The sequence below is a fragment of the Agelaius tricolor genome, unplaced genomic scaffold (assembly GCF_023055355.1).
Source record: "Agelaius tricolor isolate 1412-34295 unplaced genomic scaffold, bAgeTri1.0.p SCAF_28, whole genome shotgun sequence".
Lineage (NCBI taxonomy): Eukaryota > Metazoa > Chordata > Aves > Passeriformes > Icteridae > Agelaius > Agelaius tricolor.
The window spans coordinates 5,493,713-5,505,997 of record NW_027269288.1 but is presented as its reverse complement, the minus strand read 5'-3'; the positions used below and the strand labels follow the sequence as shown (position 1 = coordinate 5,505,997).

The following is a 12,285-nucleotide window of genomic DNA, read 5'->3' as shown; positions in this document are numbered from 1 at the left end:
AGCCAGCATGTGCTGGTAACATGGAACTGGGGGGAGGATGTTTGTGCCTGTGTATGCAGAGGCATCCCAGAGGATCTGCTGCTCAGCCTGGAGAGGACAGATTGGTTTGTGTTGTGGTTGTTGGAGGATGAGGAGCTGCCTGCAGACTGAGGTTTTCCTTTTGGTGCTGAATAAGTGTGTGTAGGCAGTGAGCAGGCTTTGCTTTTGCTGTGGTGTGAGGAGTAATTGCTTGGCAGGCACAGGTGCTGTAGGTGTGCAATGACATTGTAGTGAAACACTGGACAAGTGTGTGATTCTGCTCTGCCCAAACGGGCAGCAGTTGGTGGGTTAGCAGTAATGAAGCTGAGAGCACTGACACAGGTGTTCAGGTTTGAATTTTTCTCCTTTTTCTTCCTAGTCCTGAAAACACAGATTCACAACAATCTGGCAAAGAGTCTCCTCAAGTTACACTTGGTTGGCATTCTTGCTATGCACACTGTAACAATACTTTAATATAATTAAATTTTAAATTCCGTGTAGAATCTGGTGGGTAGGCAGATGTACCGGTATGTTAAACTTTATGTCACTTAAAAATGGTTCTCAAGTACATCAGAGGGAGCCCAGCCAGCTGTAAAATGATCTGCTTTATGGCGCTGCTTTGCAGCTTTGGTGTCTGTGTTTTAATTACAGATGTACCTAAAGTCTCACACCCTTGGATAACTCTGATGGGCCGTTTTGTTTCCTGTAAGTTACTGACAGGATGTAAAGTGACATGAGGGAAGGTGCTGCTGGGGTTTTCCAGAGCTGCTCTTTGTGAGAGCGTTGAGTTTCTGACTCGTGCTGCAGCAGCTCTGTTTGCTGTAAACAGACAGTGCAGTCTGCTGCCTGGGGCTGCTGCACCTCAAGTGGCATCACCAGGATGACAAGTGGTAAAAGGGGTTTTAGGGGCCTCTTTGCCGCCCTGGGCAGCTGGATGTGTGTTGGGACTGGTGTGAGGAGTGGATCTGGGGCCCCAGGACTGGTGTCAGGGCAGGTGGGCATCTGCCCCTCTGCAGCCCCTCTGCCTCCCTGGCTCGTCCCCAGCACCAACACCCACCAGCTGAGATGAGCTTTGCCCACGTTTGCTCCACAGTAAGTGGAGGCAGTGGCTGGGCTCAGTGCAGGATGAAGATTTCCAGTGCTGTGAAGTGGGAATCTTGTTGCTTGGCAGGCAGAAACCATTAATGGTGCTGTTTCTGGAAATAAAGAAGTGGCCCCGTCCGGAGGCATCCCACGTGATGATTTGCCGAGTTGTGCAGCATGATTTATGCCTAGCTGTGGGATTATTGTTTGCTATTGATTCTGAGGGAGATGAAGCATCAGTAAAAGCCCATCAGAAGCCTCCCAGTGGAATGTGAAAGCTGGAAGCTTTCCTGACAGAAATCCTGTTGCCTCTTTGGTGGTGGCTCGAAACGCGCTGCCCAGCCAATCTCCAAGCATCATCTTGCAATCCTTTCTCCTTTCAGCATTGCCTCTCTCTGTCCAGCAAGGATGTACTTGGTGCTGCAGGGAGGTGTTGAGCTGAGAGGTACTGGTGGATCCCTTGGGGATCCTCTGGCACCCTCTGCTCTGCTTCCAGCAGACAGTAGCCGTGTCACTCCCTGTTCTTTGTCAGAGCATGTGTGATTCCTGCTGCCATCAGGGAGAATGAATTGTGCCCATAGTATTATTCCTGTATTTATTTTGTAAATGTCAAGGATAAACTAAATTAAGATAAATAAGGCTGCTCCATTTCACTGTTCAATTTACAAAATTTTGATGAGACCAATAACATCTGTCCTGGTTCCATCTTTTGGCCAGCTGAAGGTGGCTGTGGGTTTGACAGCTCTGCTCCGCCTGTTCCTCAGCAATGTTTACAGACAGGGGATGTTCAAGTGAGTCATTAAGTCTTTTGGTTCTGCCTCTGCTCTGTCTGACTCTAGTAGAGAAGCTGAGAGGGTGATGTGGCTGACAAAGAGCTCCACCCTCACAACTGGAATTGTTGTGTTGCCTTAAGTGCTGTTGTAAAAGGCGAGTGGTGGTGAACACATTGCTGTGGGTTGCAGTGGAAGTAAAGCCTTAGTGGGGTGTGCCTTATCTGCAGCCTTCCCTTCTCCTGCTGATCCTGGAAAGGGGAACTGAGGTCTCCTGGTTTCCTCAGGAGAACCTGGACACCAGCTTATGAAGTGTCAGGTTATGGGTGCATTCCTCTGCTTGGATGTGGGTCTGAGGAGCAGAGCAGCATATGGAGCGTCCCTGCTGTCACTCTGTGCCCTCTGGAAGGTGACCATTTATTTCTCATCAGTCGAGCTTCTTGCACAGCAAATGGGTCATGCAGGGGAGATCTTCTTGCTGGATAAGCAATTAGGTAAAATAAACTACTCAGAGGACAAATTATGCAGGACTCTTGCCCCGTAACAAATGAATTAATTGACTTTGGTATTTGTGGGATGTTCCCACTATTTTATTTAATTCTCTCTGGCTAAAGGGCTCCTGTGTTTCCCCTTGCTCTTATGCTGCTGCAGTGAGTAAACAGGGTATTAGGGGTTGATTTACACAGTTGCAAGCAAAGGAAGCAAAGTGATAATTGTGGGAACCTTTCCACATTTCCTTAAGAGAGACAAAACCTCTTTTAGCAGCATGTCCAAGAGTCTCTTTTTGACCTGTTTCTCTGGGGTGCCATCAGTTCTCTCTACAGCCTCACAAAGCTCATTCACAGCAGGATGGCAGAGCAGCATGGGCTGGAATCATGATCTGCACACAATTGCAAGGGCTTTGGAAGCACCAGCACTGCAGGGCACCAATGGGGCTGCTCCTGGGAGCACAGTACAGTCAGGAACTGAAGTGAGGGTGCAGGCCTGGGGCTGTGTCTCTGTAGCAGTAACCCCAAGTTGTTTTGAAGGCTTTGTCTGGATCTTTGGAAGCAGGGGCTGCTGTAGCTGTGTGTCACCTGGGATATCACATGGAGCAGCACTGCAGGAGGATTACAGATCCTGACCCTCAGCCAGGCTGGTAACCCATTAAACCATTGGGCCAAGTTGCTGGGTTTATTTACAGTAATTAAATTAAAGCTCTGATACAAATCTTTGCTGTGTAACAGGATTTGTCAACAACTAAGAACCGGTGACATGGTTGGAACAGTTGCCAAGAAAATACTCCATGTGTAAGGTGACATTGGGTTCACCAAGTAGTGCCCAGTCCCAATTCTCAGTGCCAAGGTGGAACATGGCTCTTCCACTGTTCAGCTTCTGAATTCCACTTTGCAGTATTCAGGCAGATGCCTCAGGCCAGGGATGGTAACACTGGTGGTGATGTGGCATGGGGACCTGTCTCCCTGCTCAATGGCATTTGTGATCCCAGACAGCTTTAGAAGACCCAACCAGTGCTAAATTGGGCAGTAAACTTTTTTTTTGATAAACTGTGGCCTTTGAGAACAGTGCTAGCCAAGAGCAGGGCAGTATTTTGTGCTCTGCTTTAAATTTAGGATATGAAAGATTTGGAGGATTTTATAATCGCAGCTTTGTGTGCTTGCTCTGCCTCCTCTTCTCCCACTGGTTTTTCTCCCAGGCTTTTCTAACTGCTGCTCTTGTCTGGTTTCTTTTCCTATTCAATCCTTGCTCTCATCCCTTCAACTCCTTAAATTTATAAAAAAGTCACTTCTAATCCTGCACAGATCCCAGATCTGGAGGGACTGTTATATTTATTATGGCTTCCTTTAGTCTGCCCACCTGCCTTTACCAAAATCCCTGGTACTGGCCGAGATAATATTTGGTCACAGCCAGAGGCTTGTGCAGGTGGGACACCAACCAAAGCAGGGGATGTGTGGCACAGTCCCACTGTTGTAGTTTTGGTGTGCCAGAGTGGGCAGTGGATAGAGAGGAGGTTGTGCCCTTAGGAAGGACATGAGGGCACTCTAGGTAATGTATGAAAAGGATGAAAAGAGCAGGGTTTGGGTTTTTTTCTTCAGATTATGTAGTTCATAGGAGAGCTAACATTTAATCCAAGTTTCTTGCCAATATTAAAAATTTGGTGAAGTGTTGAGTTTGTGAGGGTCCCCAGGATGAGGTGAGAGATGAGAATCTGACTCTATGTTCTCAGAAGGCTGGTTTATTATTTTATGATACTAATAATATATTAAAGAATGCTATACTAAAACTATACTAAAGAAAGAGAAAGGATACAGACAGAAGGCTTAACAAGAATGGTAATGAAAACTCATGACTGACTCCTCAGGGTCTGACACAGCTGATGGCGATTGGTCATTAAGTTAAAACAATTCACCTGAAACCAATCAAACATGCACCTGTTGGTAAACGATCTCCAGACCACATTCCAAAGCAGCAAACACAGGAGAAGCAATCAGATAATTACTGTTTTCATTCTTTTCTGAGGCTTCTCAGCTTCCCAGGAGAAGAAATCCTGGCAAAGGGATTTTTCAGAAAATATAACAGTGAAGTTCTGGAAAGTGGAAGTCTTGCATGGCATTAGCACAATTGCAGCATCTGACTCGTTGCAGGGACTAGATGAGTCTCCACTTGGCACCTGAACAAGTAGGTTTCAAACATGCCAAGGATTTGACAGTTGCATAAGATCACAAGTGGTGGGAGGGAGGTGAGAGGAAAGCTGTGGAGGCCGTGCTTGGATTTAGGCAGCCTGGGAGAGGCTGGGATTCCCAGCATGGTGCTGGCAGCGCCTTCTGTGGGAAGCATCAGTGTCCATCAGGGAATGCTTCATGTCCTGGGATTTGGTTTGGGGCAAGCTGAGTGCTGGGCCTGCTTCAGGCCCATGTTCCCATCTTGTGCTTCTCCTGTGGCAGCTGAGCTGAAATGTCCTTGTGAGAACATTGTCCTTGGATTCTAACTAATCACAAAAGGTCACGCTTTCCCTGCACCAGTGTGTAGGGAACAGTCACTCCTTGGCTGTTCTCTGTCAACCCAGCTCAGAAAATAACAGAGGTAAGAGGAAAAGGAGGGTTTTGATCAAAGGAAATTGGGCAAACTTTGACCCAGCCATGCTGGGTGCTGTGCTGGGTTTGGGGACAGTGAGCGTGGCTTTACAGTGGGTGTCACAAGGTTTAAAAGAGCAGTTCATGCTGAATTGTAGGGTCACAAATTAGGGCATGAGAGAAAAAGGATTGGCTGTTAACAAGAGTTGGTTTAGGCTAAATTAATCTGAAAATGTGTAATTTCATCTGAACTAAAAATACTGGAATGTAATTAAATTCCAAAGTAGGATGAGCTGAGAGGGTGTGAGAAAAGATAAGCATCAGAATAAGACAATAATTGAGTTTGTATTGTAAACACATTCCTGTAGGAATTTGGGATTTTTAAGCTGCTTCATTAGAAATTTTAAGTCGAGAGTACTTAACAGCTTGGGAATGTTTTGGAGAAGTGGTTGACTACTTTTATATTTGTCTGTGTTCTTTGTTTGCAGGATTTTCTATATTTGGGGTTAATTCTCTCTTATCAACTACTAGTTTATTAATAAGTTTGAAGAGGAATAAGGCTTAAAATTAGAAAATGTGTATTTCCATGTGAAGCTGATTGTGTGTCATGTTTTTCATCTCATTTTCCCTAAAAATAGAATCTTTAATATATACAACTGATAAATTAGGTTAGTACCATTAAAACACTGGTAATTCTGAAATGTCTCACATGAAATATTGAAGCAACTATGTTGTCTTTGTTCTGTGCACAAGTTACTTGCTCAGTCCATCAGGAAGGAATGAGCCAGGTCAGGTCATGCTGTGCCATTCTCCTGTCACTCGTGGCAGCTGTGGAGCCAGTGTGTGAAGGAGAGCTCATGCCTAGGGTGAGTGGGGTATCATCTGAACAGATCAGTGAACACTGATTTGAACACTAATCAGCACAATACCTGCTTGTCAGGCTGTTTGAAAACCACTACAATTGATGGTTTGAGACTCCCTTCTCTGGTGCCAGCACCTGTGCAGTGAGTGCTGGATGGGGGATGGAAGAAATGGGTGCAGCCATGCTCTCAGCTTGATCCAGACCCCAAACACTGTGGGGAAGGGAGGTGATGAATGGAATTTAGTTCCTCTTTGGTGATACTGCACAGCCTGCTCAGCACCAGCACCTTATGTTATGGAGTTGTGTAGTTTTTTGCAAAAAAGTTTTTTGCAGAAAAAATGCAGACAGGTTTTCTTCTTATTGACTTAAAAATATCCTTAATTCTGAAAAATTACTTTGTGGATCTTCATATTTCACAGACTATAACTAGATTACTACCTTTTACTGGAATACTTTGTGTTAATGAAGACCGATTAGAATTACATAATAGATTTCCTCTAAAGAAGGCATTATGTGGTTATTTTTTACTGTCTGGCATTCTAGTTAATTGCCTTGTCATCATTAATTGATGGGACTAAATTGATATAAATAAACAGATTATATTTGTGAGGTTCATTTGAAAGAGAGGAAGGGCTGAGAACAGGCTGCTGCAGGGCATTCCAGCAGTGCCTGTTGAAGAGAGCTCAGGCTTGGTCAGTGAACCCATTTGGAGGATGCACAGTGAGCTCTGCCCTCCTTCCCTGGGAGTGCTCGCTTTGCCTGGACAGGGCTGGGCTTGCTTGTGTTGCCCCATCTTAAAGCTGACCTCAACAGCTGGCTCAGTCCTAAGCTTCAGCCCTACAAAGAGCTGATGGTCCTGGCTGTGGGCTTAGGACAGGCATCCCAACCTGCCCAGCTTCTGGGACAGTTTGAGCATCTCTGGTTTGCAAGTTAATCCAGATTTATGTACATAGTTGCTATTAATCAGGAATCAATGGAGTCCCAGCAATCGATGCAGTCCAAGGCAAATCAGCCTTTTTAATTGAATTGCAATATTGCAAATGATGCTTTTGCCTGGACAGAGTGAGCTGGTGCTGGCTGTTGAGCAGCACTGTGTCCCCTCTCCAGTGCTGTCCATAGTGCTCTGCCCATCTTCTGCTGGGCCTGGCTGGGACAGATGTGTTACTGGACCACAGCCTGGGAGTTGCTCCCTCCCACACCAGCATCACCAGTTCCTCCAGTCTTTGCTGTTTCTCTGCTTACAGCGTTAGAAGTTCATCAGCTGTTGAACTGCATTTACAACTTGGAGTGGTTCTCAATTTGAATTTATAATTATTTATTATTATTCAATTTTCAAATATTTACAGATTTTTATAGTGTCTCAAGTCATGAATCAAGCATGCTGCTAGCAGAGGGAAAACCCTTTTTCTTCCTCAGACCTCTGCTCTCCTCCCATCCCCAGTGAGATTTTTCCCAATTACCAGCAAAGCCCACATGGCTCCCACCAGCCTCAGTGCTGGGGGTGACACCTGCCAGAGTCCAAGGACATGGTTCATGTGCATCATGGCAAATTTCCCTGGTACTTGGTGTTTTGGACAAAACCAAGGTACAGTCCCACTTAGACACAGTTGTGGAAACCTTGTTAGCCTGGAGCTGGTGTTGTTACAAGTGGGAAAATTGAACAGGAAGTAAGTTAACTAAATAAATAGATTTTTTCTTCCATTTTCTTCCTTCCCCATAAGAATGCAGTGTTTGCACACACATATGTTGCTGCTGCACTGGGAAGGGAGCAGATTTAGAACTGAAGCACCACCCGCAGGAGGAGGCCATCTCCAAATAAGTCTTTTAAAAGTTAATTGGAGCCCCTGGTCGTCACTGTACCAATCTGTGTCCATGGAGAGAGCAATTGATAAGGCAGAATGGCTGCTGGTACCCTGGGGGCTGGAGCCCTTTGGTCTGTGTGAGCACAGAGAAGGGAATGGGGCTCTCCTTGGTGCACCAGTGGAGATGGTGGTGATTAATCTGAAAATAGTTTAAAGCATTCATGAATTGTAAGAATTAATTCCCAATAAGTCAAATGGTAGCCCCATGGGAGTAGGGAAGAGAAATAAATGAGGGCTAAAGAAATTGATAAAAATCCTTGAGCAATAAAGAGATGAATGCCAGTTCTTTTAAAATTATATTTAAATGAACAAAGTTGATTTAACTGGCTTTTTTCATACCTTGTACTAAGATTTAGTTCTACAGCATGACATTATATCAAGAAATAATTTGCAGAAAGACTTTTTAGCATTTCATGTGCATTCCACTTAATGACAATTTTAATATTCTGTCTTTGGTCCTACATCGTTACGGGGAGGCTTCAATTGCTCGGTGTGCTGAGGAGTTCATAAAGATTGTTTCTAATTTCTTTTTCAAGTCTGTTACAGAGTTCAGAGTGATCAACATGTGAATTATCATGCTGCTGAGTAAAATGTGGGGAAAACTGTTGTTAACTGCTTGAACTAAATATGCAGCTTTGGGACAATGCTGTTTCCAGAAGTATTTCCCTGCATAGGGAGGTCCTAGGGTGCTGAACTGAGTTCAGACCTGCTGTGTCACCGGGAGAGCAGAGCTCACCCACCTGGTTGGGTAAATAACATATCTACTTAATTTGTAACCTGTTTTGGTTTTTTTTTAATTGTCTCTAAAAGGAAAATTATAATGATGGAATTCATCAGGCTGAGTAGCTATGATAGGCAGAGGTGCTGTGTGAGTCTTTTGTGGAGTTCACACTTAGGGGCCAGCTGCAATACACTTAAATGGCAGCAGAGTAAGTGGCTACTGAGAATCAGATCAGTTCTGTCACTTTTATTAGTGCTGGCAGCACTGTTACCTGTTTTCTAGTTGTTTCAAGAGCTAGGACACAGAGCAAAGACATAAATTTCTGACCCATTAGTGAGTACAGGTCTTAGCACAGAAGAAGTGGTGCTGGTTGGAGTTGTTGCTGTACTGAGGTGCCTGGAGCTGCCCCATTGCTCTTGGCCTCTGCAGCCTGACAGGGACACCCACGGGGACATGGGCAAGGCTCTGCCTCCCCACCACTCTCAGCTGAAGGTGCTGTGCTTGGCACCTGCCTGCATTGTGCTGCAGGGACATCACTGTGGGGAGAATGATCAGGTCCTGCCTCTGTCACCAGAGCCCCAGATGTTCTAGGGAGTCACTTGTGTACCTGCCTGCACTGTGCTGCAGGGACATCACTGCTGGCAGGATGATTGGGTCCTGCCTCTGTCACCAGAGCCCCAGATGTTCTAGGGATTCACTTGTGTACCAATGCACCATGCAAACAGAATATCTTCACAATGTGGTTTTGTGGCACCAGCATCCTGATCACTCCTTAAATTGCCCCAAGGAGCTGCTTTTGGGGTAGGACTTGTTACTGGGTATCCCACCCACACCAAGGAGATGCCCAGCAGCTGTGTAGTGGTTTGCAGCTTGTGTTGCAGCCATCAGCATTTATCCTGATCTGCAGAAGGGCTTTCCTTGGCAGCCCCTGGCAGTTCTGAGCGAGGGCACAAAAGCCAACTTGGCACTGGCATGGCTTGTTCAGTCCTGTTTGTTGGAGCCACAGGTAATTACTCCCATACTTAATGAATCACATTACTTTTATTGATGAACACAGAGGCTACATGCTGGAAAGAGGAGGTAAGGATTAAGTTTTATGGCCTACTGCTGCTATGAGAAGGAGCATCTAGACACCAATTAATGCCCCCTTGATGGGATTAGCCATTGCCTTAACTGCAGCTCTGGATAAAATTGCTACGTCTGTGACTTTCGACTTCAACTTCTTAAATGTTGTAGATATGAAGAAAATTCACTTACATCTTAAATGGAAATGACATTTAATTCTAGATACAAAAAACTTGCAGTCTATTTACGTTTCCTTGTGATTTATACCTCCTACTACATGGATAAGAAGACTTATCTGAAGTCTTTGTTTCATCCCTATAGAGATCAAAGATCAGAAAAATTTCAAACATATAATCTGTGATTCCTTCAGTTGCTGTGCCAATAATCCCAGCTTGCAGTGTGTATAGTGGAGGTTGTAATGGCAGCAGCCTCTCCCCATGAGATGCCATGGCTTTCCAGCAGTTATGGTGAAGTCTGAACATCTACATGAAGTTTTTGAAGGGCTTTTCTTTGGTTTTTGGTCCCACCGGTGCAGGCTGGGCACATGCTGGGGTTTCTTTTCTTTCAGGGCAAGTGTGAATCATTGCCTGAGGGTCAAAGCCAAGCACTTATTTAGGAGGGAGGAAAAAAGTGTTTGTCAAACAAATTTGTGTGTGATCTGCCAGTGTTACAGCTGTGGTGGACAAAAATCCCCACAGTCTTGAAAACATTTGCCCATGTAAATATAATATAATTTTAAATATAATTTTAAAGCTTTTTGTCAGTATGGAAGAGATCTACCTGTTAGAGCATCCTCCAGATGCATCCCTGGGCTGGTGGGACAGGGGTCATGGCTCGGCCTTGGGTGCCTCCATCCTTACTGAGCCTGGAGGCTCACATCCTCCTAAACCAGCAGTGAGTGTCCAGGTATCTGCATGGCCAAGGGCAGGTGAGATGTCAAGGGCTGCAACTGCTTGAGATTCCTCTTTCAGTTTTCCATTTGGGCTTTAATCTTCTGATAAGCCACAGGTGCAGTGGGGGGAAATGTCAAGGTAAATGAAGACTTCAAGAGCAGCATTCCTCAAGGGAGAAATAACTTCAGTCATCAGATATTTTTCTTGGGCAGAAACAAGAAATAAGAGATGAGGTGTTTCTGAGAGCATGATGTGAATCCTGACTGACAGTCCCTGTCCATCACTGCTGCAGTGTGAGGACAGTGCAGAGAAGAAGGAAATAGATGATTACTTGGAGTTGATCACCTGCAGTGTTTGCTAGCCCCAGAGCTCTGCCTGCTCTGCTGCATGGCAGGGCATTGGCTGAGTGGGAGGGACCTTGTCACACTCACTCTTGGCACCTCTCCCCATTCCCACGCTGGCCTGGATGAAGACAAGTTCAAGGACTTGGTCTTCCTTGCATTCCTAAGGAAAGGAGGACAAGGATTCTGTGCAGTATTTTCTTGAAAGGCTGTCTCTTTTCATGTCTTCCTCCAGGACTCCAGCTTTTCCCAGCCACTTTCTGCATCAGTAGGTTGCTCCTTTGGGAAAGCAGAAGTTAATTTCTCATTATTATCATGCATAGATGCAGAAGATGGAAGATAGTTCCCTCCTGTTGTCCCCTGGCTCTGTGATAACTTCACAGCCAGAGAAAATTATCATGCAGGTGAAAAATGGCACCATCCAGGCTGTGTGCAGGAGCCATCTCTCAGTGTGGTGGGTGGCAGGGGTGGGGAGGGTTTGTCACCCAGGCACTGGGGGCAGCTTCTGCTCGTGCACTGGTGAGGTACAGGGAGGGTCTGGTGTGTGGTACCTCTGCCTTATGGTATTAAACATCCATATTTGTCCTTTAAATATCCTCCTTGGATTGGAACTGGAATAAATGCAGATGATACAATAAAAAATAACTCTTAGAGCCATGGACCTTCTCAAGGAATGGTTCTGGCTGATTTTGCTCTGTTATCTTGAAAAAGAGACTCTTGGATTTGCAGTATTTGCAATTCCCTTTTGGCACCCCCAGCTCCTGAGGCAGTAAAACGTAGTTTTCATTAACTGATATGTCTGACATTTACCACATCTCGATGTGACAATTTAGAGGGAACTGGTTAAACTGAAAAGCATTTTTAATATTGCAGTAATGTGATTAAGGGGAAATCTCTGTCCTTCAGGCCAGAGGGACCTAAATTTGAGCACTAATGGAGTGACAGATGAAGCATCAGTTGACCAAAATATCCTAATCTTAACTTGCTTTCTGTTTATTCCCTCTTTGCATCCTGGTTCCTGTTAACAAGATAAGTAGGTTTAGATTCCTATGACCCAGGTGAGGAACTTAATCCAAAAGAAACAAAACCCACTCAGAGCAGGACTTAGAGCCAAAGGTGAGTATGGACAGCTGAGTTGGGTGTCAAATCCAAAATCACCTCTCTGGAAAATGGTCCCTGGAAATCCCATTTCCTCTTTTCCTCCCTTTCTTTGTTTTACTGAGGGAAACTCTGATTTATCCACTGGCCTGGATTACTCCTGAGCTCTGTCAGGAGCCCTGGGTCTCCCCAAGCAACGAGCTCAGACCCACTGGCTACAGGGGATGATTGTTCATGTTAAAAATAAATAGGAAAATAGAATTTAGGATCTTCTTCCTGGCTGTAGCAGGAATAATTTGGGCAAAAGTAGCTTTTAGGCTGTTGTGGCAATTTGTGGGAGCCTTGGCGGTAGATAGCAGGGTGAGAGGGAGGAAAGCATTCCAGATCTCATCAATACTTGAGACAAAAGGCTTTCTGCTTTGCAATTACTCTTCCTGTCCTTCCCTCACCTTCCCTCAGGCCACAGGCAAGAAACCAAAATAGAGATTAGGCAGCTTTTAA

At 45.2% G+C, this 12,285-nt stretch overlaps 2 protein-coding genes across 7 annotated transcripts in view; one reads left to right on the top strand and one right to left on the bottom strand.

Moving 5' to 3' along the window:
* Positions 1–12,285, top strand: part of CAMTA1 (calmodulin binding transcription activator 1) — a 248,296-nt gene that overhangs the window by 69,470 nt on the left and 166,541 nt on the right. The window lies entirely within an intron of this gene.
* MRPS16 (mitochondrial ribosomal protein S16) overlaps positions 9,979–12,285 on the bottom strand; it is a 320,729-nt gene continuing 318,422 nt past the window's right edge. The window contains exon 4 of the transcript XR_011682649.1: positions 9,979–9,988. The gene's annotated coding sequence lies outside the window, so the exon portion shown is untranslated. The remainder of the gene's footprint in view (positions 9,989–12,285) is intronic.